The sequence below is a fragment of the Amphiura filiformis genome, chromosome 2, assembly GCF_039555335.1.
Source record: "Amphiura filiformis chromosome 2, Afil_fr2py, whole genome shotgun sequence".
NCBI lineage: Eukaryota > Metazoa > Echinodermata > Ophiuroidea > Amphilepidida > Amphiuridae > Amphiura > Amphiura filiformis.
In genome coordinates, this window is record NC_092629.1 from 68,819,117 (window position 1) to 68,837,636 (window position 18,520).

Consider the following 18,520-nt stretch of genomic DNA (forward strand, 5'->3'; position numbering starts at 1 on the left):
ACAAGACAGACTTAGCAGGCCTACAAATTTCTGAATTATATAAAGTGAAAAACAATCAATCACGATTCACTGCACTCAGCGAATCAATCAAATAAAACTAAAAAGAAAGGAGCAAGAAAGAATAAAGAAATAGTGAAAAGAGAAAGAAAGAGAGAGAAAAGAAAATGAACGAAAAAGAAAGAAAGAAAGAAATGAAAAAAAAAGAAATGAAAAAGAAAGGAGAAAGAAAAGAGGAAAGAAAGGAAGTAAAAATGAGAAAAGAGAAAAAAAAAGAAAATTCAGCCACACGGAGACTCTAAAATATCCAAAGTATCCTGTCTAAAATATCCTAATTATCCTAATTAGCCATAATATAACAGGGCTATGCAACAAAATAAAAAATATTCCAAACTTTTGTCCATGACTGTTAGTACTTCAATAGTAAAACAGACTTATCCCGTAGTTTGATTGACAGTTGCTGGGGAGTCTGGTACACTATTTTTTCCAAGATGGCGCACATCGACTGCCATTAATTTGGACCCTTTCCGGCAAAAATACAGCTTATTTAGCCAAAGTCAACATAGGGGCATCTGTTTGAATATTTTCCTAGCATATTGAGCTAACACCTCAGCGTTTTGGTTTTCAAATTATGATAGTAAAGGAAAGATACAGCCAAATGTGCGTCGTTTTTTGAAAGTCCTAAACAAGATTATAGCAGTGAGTCGCTGATAGGATATGCAGCTTATAGAACACGGATAACCTCTATTGGTTTATATTCAATGAAGACACCAAAAGAATAAGTGAATCAATCACATAGGTTAACAAGAATATCGCGTTAAGGATACGATACATGATTTACCGACAAGTGACTCATTTCGGAATGCGATCATGAATTTTGAAGGAAAAAAGTTTCCACAGGCTTCGTTGGGATTCGAACCAGCGATTCGGAACTTCCTTTGATTACGCGTCTAGCGCTTTACCGCTCGTCCACGGTGGCAGTTGAGTGGAGGAGTGTAATGATAAATGATAAATGATAAATTTCATAATGCCATCTTTAGCCTTTTGTTTACTAAAAAAGAAGCGTTTTGTAAAGATAGATTAGCCGTTTTATGCATAAAGAGCACGAACGTTTGGGAAATGTTTCAAACAAATAATAAAGACACTGATGTGATGATGAAATTGCGTAAGTCGGGAAATATCTGGGTCGCAGTGTTTTGTTTTGGTTTTAGGAATGTGACCTTAAAATTTACGACTTCATGATAATATTCGAAATCAACAAAAGATATTTAAACAGTATATGTATGTGAAATAGCTTCAACAACGGTTCGCTGCATAATGGTAAAAACAGCCTTGACCTAAAAAAGGGCGAGAGGTACCATATTTACCGATTCAGGCTAAATTTAAAATTGATATAAAACGTTTGTTTTTTGATCGATTACAAAAGTTAATTTTTGTCATATAAAGAAATTGGCTCTGGCGTGAATTACACTACAGTTTTTTATTCTTAGGGCTCTTTAACTTCTTCAAATAATTTTTAATGATAGAGTGAATCCCTGGCCCTCTATAATTACGCACAAAAGATCGAGTCCCTTAACAAAAGCATTCATGTAGTAGCTTAGTTTAGTTAGTTTAGTTTAAGGTTAGCCGAGAGTTTTTCATGCGCTTGATTTCAGAGGGGCGTAAGTTCATAACAGAAACAGCCATGCAGAAAATGAACAAGCGTACCGGGACGTAGGCCTACTTACAATAGAATATCGATCCACGGTCAAGACATGAAAACGCTATGAAACTTGGCTTAGCTCGTGCCCGGAGCTCGGATGCCGGGGGTGGCACAAGCCGTTTTCGGCAATTTTCACAAGGATTTTATAAATTTTAATATTGATTGGGGGCATTTTGAATTTATAGCCTTGATATCTTTGATGAAATCAATGCTGCTATTCCCCTGATTACAATGTAAGGGTAGGCAACAACAACAATATCAAAAAGCAATTATTTGTAAATCGAATTTGGGATGAAAATCAACAAGACAGACTTAGCAGGCCTACAAATTTCTGAATTATATAAAGTGAAAAACAATCAATCACGATTCACTGCACTCAGCGAATCAATCAAATAAAACTAAAAAGAAAGGAGCAAGAAAGAATAAAGAAATAGTGAAAAGAGAAAGAAAGAGAGAGAAAGAAAATGAACGAAAAGAAAGAAAGAAAGAAATGAAAAAAAAGAAATGAAAAAAGAAAGGAGAAAGAAAAGAGGAAAGAAAGGAAGTAAAAATGAGAAAAGAGAAAAAAAAAGAAAATTCAGCCACACGGAGACTCGAACCCACAAAAATAGTTCATATTAGATTCCCAGTCCAGCGCTCTATCCACTGGGCCATAGCTCAGCTTACGCAATTGACTGCTCTCAAAGCGGATGATATTACTCTAATTGGATGCAATTACATATGATTACAATCGCGTCCGCATTATGGCTCTTAGAATAAACACGCATGTCGGCGCTGAAATTTTGAACGAACTGATGGAGGAAAACCTCGTTTTTTTTTAAACTAGCTTCAATTTGGAGTGAAAATCAAATGGAATAGCAATTGGCAGAATGTTGAGAAATAATGTAGGTATTCAGATGTCTAAATTAACGTCTCGTAATCAAGATATCGATAATTTCACAAACCAGCTTTTTCTCAAGCAAATTCTCCAAAATTTTCCCCCAAAACGGGCTTTTAAAATTTAATCGGTACTGTATTTGGTTCTTCCCCATGGCAACATTATTTCTTTGATCGATTTGTAATACAATACGAAAAAGAAGAAAACAATCGCTCGGTGTGGATTTATACGGAGCAAAAAAAAAAAAAAAAACCTCATGGAACGTGTTTTTGATCTTGTGTACATGGTGGGTAAAAATGCTTTAAACGAAGGATTTTCAAATTTATTCTAATAATTTGTATATAACACACACAAAAAATGTTAAGCTACTTCCAATGCACCAACATTTCACTCGCTGCGATATTTGATTACTGAGAAAACTCTGTTTTAGAGAACAACTTTATACGTCTTTTATACGTTTTTTATACGTCTCTTTGTGTAACCTTAATCTTTATTAACGTCACACTCTCACATAGAGACCAGCCAATTCTGGCTTATGAGTGACAAAACAATAATATACAATATAAAAATATAGCACATAATAATACATATAAATAGCACATAATAATACATATAAATATAGTCAAGGTTTTTTAAAAACAACAACATAATATACATTTAAAAAAAATAAACACAAGGAAATGTTAGCTGAAACCTCATCAAACGCCCATCATGCTATAGGCCTAGATCAAAAGAACCAAATAAAAAGCAAGCCGCAAATGCGCAACATGGCAGAAGCAAGCATGATGTTGACGTATATGAGGAGACAGCTAAATAATAATTACAATTTATCCCTTAGTGTACACAATAGATTGACGAAGTGTGAGAACTTCATTTGCAAATTTTGCTACCCTGCAACAATGGTTGCCATCTGACATTACAAAAATAAATTTATTGTAATCTGAAAGATTTGAGAAACTTGGGTTAAATTTAACCATGTCATTAAAGAAATTGGATCTGATATCATTATACGTTGAACAAATTATAAAACAATGGAACTCATCTTCAATACAATTCATATTACAAATATTACAAATTCGGTTCTGTACTTCAGTGTTGTTATAACGACCCGTTTCAATGGCAAATGGAGCGCATCCACACCTGAAGAGGGCTAAAGCCCGCCTATTACACTTCTTTATAATGGTGTTTACATACTCAGCAGTGCCATAAGTGGATTTAAAGGTGCGATACGTACGAAGTTTATTGCGAGCATTTGGGTTCTTTCTTCGATCATTAAAGATTGCCTCTTTCCAACGATTTTCTACAAACAATTTAGCAGCATCGGAGACGAATCCAAATCCACGCACTCCTACACCTGACTAGCAGCCTTTAGTTGGGTAGCCGTCGGCTACAATGCACCCAAAATGTGAAATAATTCGCCCTTGGCGGAAATTTCAAACTGCATTCCATCACCCGTTTTACACCTTCCGCGAAAACACAGGTAGACAAAAAAAATGAGCACAGGAACACCACAGTTTAATTCTTGTATTTCATTCACAATACTATTCAAATAAATGTTAAAGAGCACGGGAGAAAGTAAACAACCTTGTTTCACACCGATTTCAACATCAAACCAATTTGTCATAAAGTTATTAACCTTTACCGAACATTTCACATCTTCATAAAGACTTTTAATACAGTTATAAAAGTTACCATTAATACCTATACTTCTAAGTTTATACCATAAACAATCACGATTGACACGGTCAAATGCCTTCTTGGCATTAATAAAACAAGCAAATGTGTCTTTTTACAAAGATTTCGATTCTGTACAATAGATGAAAATGTGTATAATGAAGACAACCACGATTCTTTCTAAAACCATTCTGCTCTTCATTGATAATGTTATTTTCTTCAAGCCAATCTGTGAGCCTTTTACGGATCACATCACAATATATTTTACATACCACTGAAATCAGCGTTATACCTCTGTAACTCATCGGATCTCTAGGGTCATTACACCATTTGTTTAAAACATGGTCAGTATTATCTGTAGTTTCACCAGTATCTGTTATTACCTCCATTGGTATACTACTACTTTGTTTACAACCAATTAACACCAATTTTACCGATCTCTTTCCAAAACATAGATTGGTCACCATTCAACATATCATCAATATCTTTGATCTTACTGTATTGAAATTGTCGTTTAGCTTTCTTCACAGCTTTATCAAATTGTCTATGAGCTGATTTATATTGCACAAATAAGGTATTACGCATGTTTGGTATTTTACATCTTAGCCAAGATTTTTGTTTACAACACACCTCATCCCAGATCAATTGAAGTGATTCGTTCCACCATGGTTTAGGAGTATGTCTCATACCCTTATTTTGTTTACCACGCTTATTGTTCTTTTCTTAATGCTCTGCATGCTATAGCCATAGGCTTCAACATAAAAAGTCCTAGTTTTCAGGTATTTTCTCAAAATATCAAAAGCTATCTTATGAACCACTGAACCAATACTAGGCTTGTTTGTACTCATTTTAATGCATTTTTCATGCTGATTCCAAATATGGTCATTTTTGAAATTTTTGACTTTTTAAATTTTGTTTGAAACTTGACGTCTGCAGTCGACACCCGCGTGAAGAGTTAAAGTTCTTTTCAACTGCAGACTTAATGTAAGTTTCAAACTTGTCATAAACACTGTCAACCTCACTCTGATTGCCTTGGTTGGTATTTATTTCAGCAATCAATTCATTTGCTTTTGACACACTAGACTCATCCATAAGAAAAGTGGACGGTATTTCACGCAAATCATACAATTTAGCCAGACTTTTCAAGTCGACATTTGACTTATTCACAGATTATTCATAACAAGAGAAAACATTAGTTTTGAACACCCATGATAACAATGAATGGTCAGGTATAGTACTACACACAGGCACACTATACTTTTCAATAAGATCTTGAACAAGTGACACTTCGAACTGCGCAAAGTTCATGTATCCATCAAATGGAACGAGACAGTAATCAACAACTGATTTACCTTTTGTTGAAACACAAGTGAAATTATCTATTACATCATCATTTCTACCGTTTAGACAACACATATTAGCACTTATGCAAAAGTCAATGAATGGTTTACCTTGTGAGTTTGTACTAAAATCAATGGCTTTACGAGTTTTAACTTCATCAACACCTTCAATATAATCTAAACTGTCACCAATTCTGGCATTAAAATCACCACATATTTGCAACGAACCAGTATCTTGAAATTTGTAAATATCAGAAATTAATGCATCAAAAAACTCTTCAGCGTGACCACCGCGACTTGAATTTTCGGGTGGTTAATAACAACAGCAAACATAAAAACTTTCCTTGGCACTTTTGTTAGTAAATTTCGACCACAATTATACCATCATGCGTTTTTTCCACAGTTTTGATTGTGAACGATTTAAGAATACGTTTATGTACAAGGATACCAACACCACCTGAACCTTTTCTTGCTTTACAATGGAGAACGGATCTATTATCTATTATGACCAAACCACATATAGTTGGGAACATTTATAACATCATTTTCTTTCATATGAGTTTCTACAAGATACAAAATCACACTTAGCAATAATATTTTTACGCAATTCACAGTTTTCTAAGTACCAACCCCCAATGTTCCAACATTGCGAGCATTTGGGTTCTTTCTTCGATCATTAAAGATTGCCTCTTTCCAACGATTTTCTACAAACAATTTAGCAGCATCGGAGACGAATCCAAATCCACGCACTCCTACACCTGACTAGCAGCCTTTAGTTGGGTAGCCGTCGGCTACAATGCACCCAAAATGTGAAATAATTCGCCCTTGGCGGAAATTTCAAACTGCATTCCATCACCCGTTTTACACCTTCCGCGAAAACACAGGTAGACAAAAAAATGAGCACAGGAACACCACAGTTTAATTCTTGTATTTCATTCACAATACTATTCAAATAAATGTTAAAGAGCACGGGAGAAAGTAAACAACCTTGTTTCACACCGATTTCAACATCAAACCAATTTGTCATAAAGTTATTAACCTTTACCGAACATTTCACATCTTCATAAAGACTTTTAATACAGTTATAAAAGTTACCATTAATACCTATACTTCTAAGTTTATACCATAAACAATCACGATTGACACGGTCAAATGCCTTCTTGGCATTAATAAAACAAGCAAATGTGTCTTTTTACAAAGATTTCGATTCTGTACAATAGATGAAAATGTGTATAATGAAGACAACCACGATTCTTTCTAAAACCATTCTGCTCTTCATTGATAATGTTATTTTCTTCAAGCCAATCTGTGAGCCTTTTACGGATCACATCACAATATATTTTACATACCACTGAAATCAGCGTTATACCTCTGTAACTCATCGGATCTCTAGGATCATTATTACCAGATTTAGGTATTGGGTTTAATAAACCAAATCTCCATTTGGATGGACAAATACCACATGTAAAACAACGGCTAAAGAGAGCATGGAGGACAACTGTCATAATTTTGTTCTTAAGTAATTCTGTTACAATAAGATCAACACCAGCAGCTTTATTCAATTTAGCTCTATTAATTGCACCAATAACTTCATCAAGCTCAAGAGGTTTATTGAGATTAACTGTAGTATAATTTTTCTCAGACGAACTAGCTTCAAGATCTTTCAATTTTGTCTTTATATGTGACAAAAACTCCTCATCAAAATTATTTGCATCAGCTTTGAAAAGCGATTAAAATTCATTACACCATTTGTTTAAAACATGGTCAGTATTATCTGTAGTTTCACCAGTATCTGTTATTACCTCCATTGGTATACTACTACTTTGTTTACAACCAATTAACACCAATTTTACCGATCTCTTTCCAAAACATAGATTGGTCACCATTCAACATATCATCAATATCTTTGATCTTACTGTATTGAAATTGTCGTTTAGCTTTCTTCACAGCTTTATCAAATTGTCTATGAGCTGATTTATATTGCACAAATAAGGTATTACGCATGTTTGGTATTTTACATCTTAGCCAAGATTTTTGTTTACAACACACCTCATCCCAGATCAATTGAAGTGATTCGTTCCACCATGGTTTAGGAGTATGTCTCATACCCTTATTTTGTTTACCACGCTTATTGTTCTTTTTCTTAATGCTCTGCATGCTATAGCCATAGGCTTCAACATAAAAAGTCCTAGTTTTCAGGTATTTTCTCAAAATATCAAAAGCTATCTTATGAACCACTGAACCAATACTAGGCTTGTTTGTACTCATTTTAATGCATTTTTCATGCTGATTCCAAATATGGTCATTTTTGAAATTTTTGACTTTTTAAATTTTGTTTGAAACTTGACGTCTGCAGTCGACACCCGCGTGAAGAGTTAAAGTTCTTTTCAACTGCAGACTTAATGTAAGTTTCAAACTTGTCATAAACACTGTCAACCTCACTCTGATTGCCTTGGTTGGTATTTATTTCAGCAATCAATTCATTTGCTTTTGACACACTAGACTCATCCATAAGAAAAGTGGACGGTATTTCACGCAAATCATACAATTTAGCCAGACTTTTCAAGTCGACATTTGACTTATTCACAGATTATTCATAACAAGAGAAAACATTAGTTTTGAACACCCATGATAACAATGAATGGTCAGGTATAGTACTACACACAGGCACACTATACTTTTCAATAAGATCTTGAACAAGTGACACTTCGAACTGCGCAAAGTTCATGTATCCATCAAATGGAACGAGACAGTAATCAACAACTGATTTACCTTTTGTTGAAACACAAGTGAAATTATCTATTACATCATCATTTCTACCGTTTAGACAACACATATTAGCACTTATGCAAAAGTCAATGAATGGTTTACCTTGTGAGTTTGTACTAAAATCAATGGCTTTACGAGTTTTAACTTCATCAACACCTTCAATATAATCTAAACTGTCACCAATTCTGGCATTAAAATCACCACATATTTGCAACGAACCAGTATCTTGAAATTTGTAAATATCAGAAATTAATGCATCAAAAATCTCTTCAGCGTGACCACCGCGACTTGAATTTTCGGGTGGTTAATAACAACAGCAAACATAAAAACTTTCCTTGGCACTTTTGTTAGTAAATTTCGACCACAATTATACCATCATGCGTTTTTTACACAGTTTTGATTGTGAACGATTTAAGAATACGTTTATGTACAAGGATACCAACACCACCTGAACCTTTTCTTGCTTTACAATGGAGAACGGATCTATTATCTATTATGACCAAACCACATATAGTTGGGAACATTTATAACATCATTTTCTTTCATATGAGTTTCTACAAGATACAAAATCACACTTAGCAATAATATTTTTACGCAATTCACAGTTTTCTAAGTACCAACCCCAATGTTCCAACATCCAATTCGTAATGAATGATGACAGCCATCTCTGTCCTAGTCCGAATGATCGTGATGAGAACCCGTGTTCTCTTGAGAACCCGTATTATCAGCGTTGTCACTTGATTCTTTGTACAGTTTATTATCTATGAACAGTTTACCGCGTTTGAAAACTGTTTTCTTGCCAGCTTTATACGCGGTCTCCGCAACTGATTTCAGTCTGAACCGTTCCTTTCTGTCTGACTCGATTTCGTCGGTCTTGATGTAATACATGGCCTTTTTAAGTTCCTTCTTTGCTGTGATAATGGAATCTTTATCGATTAGCGAAAGTACTTTAAAAATGATTGGCCTATGACGATTCTTGTCTTGACTCTGTCTACCCGTCCGATGGGAAACCTCTACCGTAATGTTCAGCCCAAGATCTTTTTTCAGAACTCTGTTTACGATATCTGCGGGGACCTCATCTTTCTTCTCAGGACCATAGTTGCATAACAACAAGTTATGACGCCGTGAATGCCTTTCTAGATTATCACTTGATTCACGTAATTTCTTCACATCACTTTTGTGTTGATCTATTTGGTGTATCAGCTTATCAGCTTGTTGTTTTAAAGCTGAGACCTGTTTTTCTATGTCTGATGTACGGGATGATTGAAATTCAATCGATTCATCAAAATTCTGTTCGTTTTCTTTAACCATAGCTTACAGTTTGTCTTGACGTTTTTGGAGGCTTGTAATTGACTCACGTAAGGAATTTTGACCATCAATCGTTCTTCGGGAGCTTCTGACAAAGGTTTCGAAGTCAGGCTCTGTTTGAGGTTGAATATCAGTACTCACATCACCAACTTTCACGGGTTTAACTTTCCCGCTCCTACCTCTCAGTTCCATTGCTGGTGTTGGTGGACCCATTCCGGACACAAAAAGTCACTTAAATATCGCTGAAAGTAACAAAACCAGTCAAATATGGTCCAAGTATGATCCACAGGACACAAATAGTAGGTGATGATGAAAATGAAATATTGATGGCAAAACTGCTTACTGCCCCGATCTCTGCGAGACACGCTGCGGATCGTTTTAATCACAACTGACAGCACTGACAGTATTTACTTGCGTATTGTGGTTATAGTTATTAAAAACGGTACTAATAATGAATTCAACAAATAGTCTTATTTTTGAAAATGACATGTTCTATGTGATATGGTTTGAAAAAGCGATTTGGCATGTATGGTTGCTAGTTCTGTCACAATGATTGGAACACTTCATTGAAAATGACAACTTCACAAGTGTGTCCACCGACTGTGTTCTGTGCTGCTGTATCACGGATACGTTTGTACCGGGTACAGTAATTGTTGATCAAATGTTGTCAAAAGCTGACGCCCTATATGTTGACAACGTGCGGTTTGGGCTCTTTAATTTTCAGCAATAACCGGACGTGCTTACGATATTCCGATGAAGACACAGACAGAATAAGCGAATCGATCGCATAGGTTAACAAGAATATCGCGGAAACAAAAGCATTCCAGTAGTATGATCGAGTAAGAACTCCAAAGTAGATCAGCACCGTGTAAGTGGCGTATGGTAAATGACAAATGATATAAGAACCAACTATAATAGCACTTGCTCGAAGCGTAGCTATCTCGTACCGCGGCCGCTTTCTGCCACGACCTCTGCAAGACAACGCTGCGGATCGTTTTTTAGTCACATAAGACAACACTGCATACCCGAAGAAGATAAAGAAAAATAGTCCCATAAAAACGGCCGTATTTACCACCGTACTATGGTTATTTGTGCTGCTGATATTCTGGTTACAGATGTTATTTTTCGAGAAAAAAGTGCGGTAGATTGAAAACGGTACGACTACTACAATATTAAAGCCAACGAGTAATCTTATTTTCGATATGGACATTTGCCATACATGCTTTGAAAAAACAGATTTAGCGCGTATAACTGCTAATTCTGTCATAATGAAGATTGTAAACCATTTGACAAGGTTCATAGTGAAAAGACTCATTTCACAAACAGGTGTGTCAAGCGCCTTCGTCCTGTGATGGTGTCTCACTAATATGTTCGTTAGCGGTACTGAAACTGACGATCCTATAAAGTCAGCGACAGATAAAGCAAATGTTAGAACATTGAATGAGGTGCGAAGCCGAGGAAAACGAATTATCACAGTACAATAAAGCGAGTTGCTTAAAATACCAAAGATGAAAATGAACAGATGTACTGCTAATGTAGTGTAATACAAAATATACTCATAAGGCTTGGTAATCGCATCCGGCGATGAAGTAGTCATTGTTGAGAAGTTTGATGAATTGATGGCCATTTTGAATATTATTTGTCAAAAATGCTAAAAAAAGCGTTATGGTTTTAAATATTTTGTTAAGCTGGCAGAAGCAAACGCAACATAGACGCTCGGCATAGACGTAACGTATGGAGACTTCTAATAATACTCCGACGGTTTCGGCAACTTTCTCTTTTAATATATCAGTCGATTATCTCCGACACTTCTGACATCATAGTTAAAATGTTAATATTTACTATGACGAGTATGAACATGCGTACTTACTTTTTAATACGCCGTCGTTGCACATGCGCATACCTGTTGATTTAAAAAAAATGAAAGAAAAGTTGGCGTCTATCAAAATTGTATTCATTAACCGAGATTAATGGGACCGAGATTATGCAAATGCGATAGTGGTGAACACGGAAGAGTCTTCGTGCCACGCCTTGACACGATAATTATCTTGCCATGTCGACTTATCATCAGTATAATGTCGACATGACGAAATAAATTAACTCGCCAAGACAACTTACCAAAACATGTCGACTTATCATGATAATTTATCTTGACACGTTGATTTACATGTTTTGGTAAGTTGTCTTGGCAAAATATTGATATCTTCATGTTGACATTGGGAAGATGAGAATAGATTTTCTTCTTCTCTCTTCGAACCCACTTTCTTCGGTATTAATATGCAAATACGACTGGCTGTATCTATTGCTCTATGCATTTAGTTCAAATTAGCGATGTTTGAGTTTTGCATAAACTAAACAGAGTTTGGTGTTGGATGCCTCGGAAGTCGCCATGGTGTATATTATTCGAACAACAAGAAACAAACCCCATTATCATATAGATAGTACCCTGTTTACTTATTAAAGCAAAATGAAAATAGATACTTTAACATGCCTAGCTCGATTACTACCCACCAAACACAAATATATTACAGAAAACGGGGAAGGGGTATAAAAGGTTTTAATATCACTCAAAAAACATTTTGTTCAAAACTTGCTGTAAAACATTTTAACATATAGACACATACACACAATGTTTGGCAAATAATATTTTACAATATTCTACCGCATTCTGTCGTAAGACGACACGAACTTGCCTAAAACGCCTCTTCGCAAGCTGATTTTTGGACGGCATTCTCCACATACAAATGAATAGGCAATCTGCCCGTTTGAATTCGTGTCGAAAAAAATCGAAATTTATTCAATTTTTCTTGTCTATACTAGGTCAAGTTGTAACCCCAAAATGGGTCATATTACATGTCGGACTCTACTTGTTCTATTTGGATACTTTGATTCGCTTCATAACACGACAAACATATCATTTTTCTGCATTTTATATTGCGGGGTTTTTTTTTGTCATTTTGGAACGTCATTTTTTGCTACCAACCGCAACGTAATCCCCTTACGGTAATTCAACGATTGACCAATTCACAATAGATTTCACCCGCTAGAGGGCATACTAACTGATTTTCGACTAATGTAGCTTGCCGTTGGTGTTCCCGTATCACGTTTAACGTAAATTTCGCAATCTTTCTAGTGTTGATAATAAGTCGACATGGCGAGATAATTATCTTATCGTGACACGTGGACTCTGTTCACATTAGGGAATTTTCTTCTTTCGAAGAAGGTCGAACGAAGATTAACAAGCATTTTTTCCTAATGTGCACGCACATGTCTTCGTTCGACGAAGATTAAAATTGCTTCGAAGCTAGAAAGTTTGTTTCGACGACGGAATACTTCGTTCGACGAAGCTATTTTTGTAATGTGTACGCTCACTTCGTTTAACGAAGGAAAATGATCATGTGACAGATGGCCCTCGCTAGCTAATTCATTCATTCAAGGTTTATTAGAAAAGTGCATTTCGTAGTCAAAGTCTGAATTACATACATTGCACAGATAAAAATACATAAGCTGAATAATAATTGGCATATAAATGACATAATAGATCTATCGCATGTGTCGCTGTATCAATATAACTCGCATTTAGAAATTGTTTTATCTATTATAGGCCTAATTAATTTGAAAAGCAACTCATTAGCCATGGCCGAGGATACATGGGAGATTGTTTTGTTCAATTAATAGGCCTAATTAGTTTGAAAAGCAACTCATTAGCCATGGCCGAGGATACATGGGAGGTTGTTTTGTTCAATTAATAGGCCTAATTAGTTTGAAAAGCAACTCATTAGCCATCACTAGGAAACCCAAAAGTCCGGAAAGTACCAATTTTGTCCGGAACAGGCGAGGTCTGTCCATATTGGTCCGCAAAAGTCCAGATAGCCAACAGCTAAGACGATAATTCAATTAACTCTGGTTCAGAGTCTGGTCACTTTGTCCGCAAAAGTCTACAAGAGTCCGCAAAAGTCTGCAAAATCCTAGAGCTTGTGATAGAGCTGTAGACTTGAAGTCTGAGCTGGTCAAACCAGAAGTCTCACCCAGCTCCAGGCCATTGTTAAACTATTTATTTAAAGGATCATAAAGTTCTGGCCCTGTTGGCTGTGAGCAGTAAAGTATTGATTGGAAATGGTCATGGTTGGTGATCATGATATATGACAACTCACAAACTACAGAATTTGAACAAATTCAGAGATGTTTTTACACATTTTATTTCTTATTTAGTAAAGCTAGTAATAATTATGTCACATGTTTTGATCATGATCGAGTGAGTAGTGTTTTTGAGTTGACCATACTCAGGAGTTACTTTTGTAAGACATCAAAACAAGAGGTGACGAAAAAATCCGGAACCAGAATTTTGCACTTTGGAGAATTTTTTTGTAATTTATTTAAAATCATGTAAAAGTACAGATATTTAGGTTGAACATTTTAGAAAATAAGTTTTCAAAAAAATTTTCAGATTTTTTTTAGATTTTTCAGTTTTGGTGATATAAGGAAATTTTAGCCTCCAGGAAAACCAATACAAAAATATCGCCAGACATACTTGAAAGGTCCCGTCCTGTTTTTTTCCCTGTCGCCTTATTTTAGTTTATTTTTCACAAAATTGGTAATTTTTAATTTTCTTGGTTTTTTTTAAATTTCCACTCATTTGATCTTGATTAATGTGACCTCATAGAATGTTATGAATGTTATGTGTACTTTTAAATATCATCTCTGCTTGAACACACCAGAAATGTCATACTGATTTCTGGCCGATGTGTTACCTAAGAAAGCTCTGTAGGCAATGAATTACAGAGTACAAGCTATTGTTTGATACAAAATTATTGGATGAAACAACAGGGCTGGCTAATTCTTGGCAACATGTAGACATGGATTTGAAAATGATTTTCTAGGTTACCATGCAACATTCTTGCCTTAATCATGGGAAAAATAAATAAATAAAGTATTTTACAATGCTCTTTTTAAGTTGGCCTAAACAATGACCTGATTAATTATTTAACTAATTACTCAATCTTAAGTGATATATTTTCATATTTATGCATTCTTGATACTGAATGCAAAAAAGTAACTTAATTAACATTCAACTGACTTATAAGACACTTCATTGACAATACACTTGACTTAATCTGACAGCACTTGACTTGATCTGATCATGTTAAGTGGAATACAATAGTGGACAATTGATCTTGTGATCTAGTAAGTGTACACTGTAATGGACCATTAAATGTAATCACTTGTCACCAGCACCTTGTGGGCCTATCTCTGAATCTACTATTTCAATGGTTTCTGCAGAGGTGCTTTGTGAAAGAGTGGGGTTGCATGAAATTGGTCAAAAACAATGGTTTCTAACAATCTAAACAATTAAAAATGATGTGTGAAGAGGTAATTTTTAATCACCCACTTGAAATGTGAAGTTCATGACACAAAGGAGACACAGCTGGCTATTTGGTATTCATCATTTACAAGTAGTTGATGTTTTGGGTTCATAATATTTGTCATCATTGTTAAAATTAGGGGGTGGGAACTTAAAAATATATTTTGCAAAATTGATACAAAAATGGAAATTATCTTGGAAAAGATTCATCCCCATCATACTTCATTTGTTTATTTTAATTTTATTTTAACCTGCAAAATGTTCAGTTCACTTGTAAATAGTAGAGGCAATTTTTATGGAAATTTGAAATAAAAGAATGTGAACACCAAAGACCATTAATTATTCCATGCTTAGTGATTAAAATGAAACCTATTCCTGTCTTATAATTCTAACATTATCATCTTACAACCCGAGACAAAAAAATATCTTTTGGTATTTCAAATGGTGGCATAAGTGTGTTTTTATGCAGGTCTGCAGTCTAAATATTAGGCAAAATCTCAAGTTACTCACGCAGAAACATTACATCCCAACAAACACAAAATATTTTTGTTGCTCAAGTTTCTTGAAATATTTACACAAAAACATGATCAGAAACATTTATTAAACATTTTGAAGATGTTTTTCTATTTTTCTATAAATATTTTTGAGAAAATGTTTATCTCAACCAATCTAAAACCACACATTTAATATTATAACATTTAAAAACAAAACAAATGTTGTGAAAATGTTTTGTATTTGCTGGGATATCATGACACACCACTAATATTTTGTAATTTTTCATAGAAACTAAACAGAAAATTCAAATAAGAAATTTGCATTTAACCATGGATATTGTTAAAACATGCAAAAATATTCTGAATGTTAGGAAAATATTTTAGACTCAAACCTTGCAGATAAAAAACCATGTTCAACCATGACCATTTCCAATCAATACTTTACTGCTCACAGCCAACAGGGCCAGAACTTTATGATCCTTTAAATAAATAGTTTAACAATGGCCTGGAGCTGGGTTAGACTTCTGGTTTGACCAGCTCAGACTTCATGTCTACAGCTCTATCACAAGCTCTAGGATTTTGCGGACTTTTGCGGACTCTTGTAGACTTTTGCGGACAAAGTGACCAGACTCTGAACCAGAGTTAATTGAATTATCTTCTTAGGTGTTGGCTATCTGGACTTTTGCGGACCAATACGGACAGACCTCGCCTGTTCCGGACAAAATTGGTACTTTCCGGACTTTTGGGTTTCCTAGTGCATGGCCGAGGATACATGGGACGTGGATGTGGACAGAAGCGTAAGAATTGGCCTGAGTGAATGTGTTTATGGTCAACGGTACACAGTGGCGGCGCCACGGGGACAAGGGAAGGGGGATTTCCCCCCCCCCCCAATATTTATCTTGCCCCCCTCCCACTTTTGAGGCAAAAGACCCCAAACCACATAAATTTTCACCTTAAGCGGCAATTTCGCGCAGAATTTGTCAATTCACCCCCTCCCTGAAATTCACTTTGCCCACCCATGCCTCCTCCCCCCAAAAAAAGAAAATTCCTGGCGCCGCGACTGACGGTACAGCTTGTAGCTGTATTGCCCCATATATCGTTGTGCGCCGCACTAGTAATAGCTTCGCTTGATCTTCGTTAATTTTCATGAAATCTGTACAGTGCAACGTCTTCGTTCAGCGTAATGTGTACGCATGCTTAATTAGTTAATCAAGATTGACTAATATTCGTCCAAGTAAGAAATTGTCTAATGTGAACAGGGTCTTAGACACTTCCGTACATGTAGTATGGGTGGGTATTCGAAAAGACATTTTCACACTTTGAGTTATTCTTTTAAAAACATACAGTATGCGTGGCTGGAGCTCACAGGCTCGTCTATTGGTTTGGAAAGAATTATTGGCTGCATTTGCCTTTACTTGTCTGATAAAGCAACATCATGTCATGTCTATCATTGCTTATCAACTCAACCGTCTCTCATCGAACTTCACTGGCTGCCTTTCCAATTAAAATTAAAACTTGCTGTTTTGGCTTTTCTCTTGGGTTCAACCCTTCGATTTATTATGACGTTATTTTCTCTAGGAATGATTAACGGAGGAAAGGTAATTCCACCCGGGAATTGAACCCAGGACCTCTGGTTTTTGAGACCAGCGCCTTAACCACTTGGCCACGGGAGCTTCATGACTGGGAATTCAACCTATAAGCGGTCACTTAACCCTATAACCCTACCTCCTTCGTGCAAGTCACTCCCAATGTGGCTCAGGCTTTGACAAGCGTAAATAATGCCGTCCTCACTATAGAGGGACATAACATGAAACACAGCGGCTTTTTTTCGACGGGAATACGCAAACTATGATGCAATTTTATCAGCTTCGCCGTCGAGCAATGATTAAAGGAGGAAAGAGGAAAAGTGATCCCGCCCGGGAATTGAACCCAGGACCTCTGGTTTACGAGACCAGCGCCTTAACCACTTGGCTACAGGAGCTTCATGATTAGGCAGACTGGGAATTCAACCTATAAGCGGCCACTTAACCCTATAACCCTACCTCCTTCGTGCAAGTCACCCCCAATGTGGCTTGGGCTTTGACAAGCGTAAATATTGCCGTCCTCACTATAGAGGGACATAACATGAAAAACAGCGGCTTTTTTCGACGGGAATAAGCAAACTATGATGTAATTTTATCAGTTTCGCCGTCGAGCAATAATTAAAGGAGGAAAGAGGAAAAGTGATCCCGCCCGGGAATTGAACCCAGGAGCTCTGGTTTACGAGACCAGCGCCTTCGCCACTTGGCCACAGGAGCTCCATGATTAGGCAGACTGGGAATTCAACCTATAAGCTCCCGTGGCCAAGACCAATTCTTGTTTAGTATCTTTTTACCTTAAGGTTGTGCTTATTATCAAGCCTCTTCTTATGCTGGAGAATATAGGCAGATTGCATCCTTTGCCCCGTTCACCTGTGTTGCTTGTCTGTGTTTCTGTGGGAATCAATTAGGTTCAGCCACTTTAAAAGTGACTTTGTCACTATCCCTGTCAGGGGCTCTCTTGTCCTTTGTTTTGTTCCTGGTAAGTTTCTCTCTAGTTTCTACAACATGGGTCGATTCAATGTCATCCTATATGACCTTCCACGGTTTGCATTTTATACTTTTTGCATTGTGTAATTTATATGTAAGTGTGTAACTTTGATATTGTCTCAATATTTTATATGTATGTGTTTTTTACTGGCAAAAAAATGATATGATATGATAGGCCTAAAAAGCAGAAGAACAAAGTGCGGCCGACAAAAAAAGTTAATAAAAACATCAGCAGCAAATTGTTTTCCAATAAACAAATTTCGTTTGAAGCAACGACGTGTAGGCAACACTGCCACTTTACTCCCAGTATTCAATTGTCCCCTGCGACGGTCATGTTAAATTTGTCTGCGAGCCCGTGTCTGAGTAAGCGGGGGTGAATGAGTGCGTGTGAAATTAAGCAAATTCTTTGGAATGCCAATGTATATTTACG

The 18,520-nt window shown here is 36.1% G+C and overlaps 1 non-coding gene across 1 annotated transcript; it reads right to left on the bottom strand.

Moving 5' to 3' along the window:
• Window positions 1-17,123: 17,123 nt before the first annotated feature.
• On the bottom strand, window positions 17,124-17,196 carry Trnal-caa (transfer RNA leucine (anticodon CAA)). The gene has a single exon. It is a non-coding gene; the product is annotated as a tRNA-Leu (tRNA).
• Between the last annotated feature and the right edge of the window lie 1,324 nt (window positions 17,197-18,520).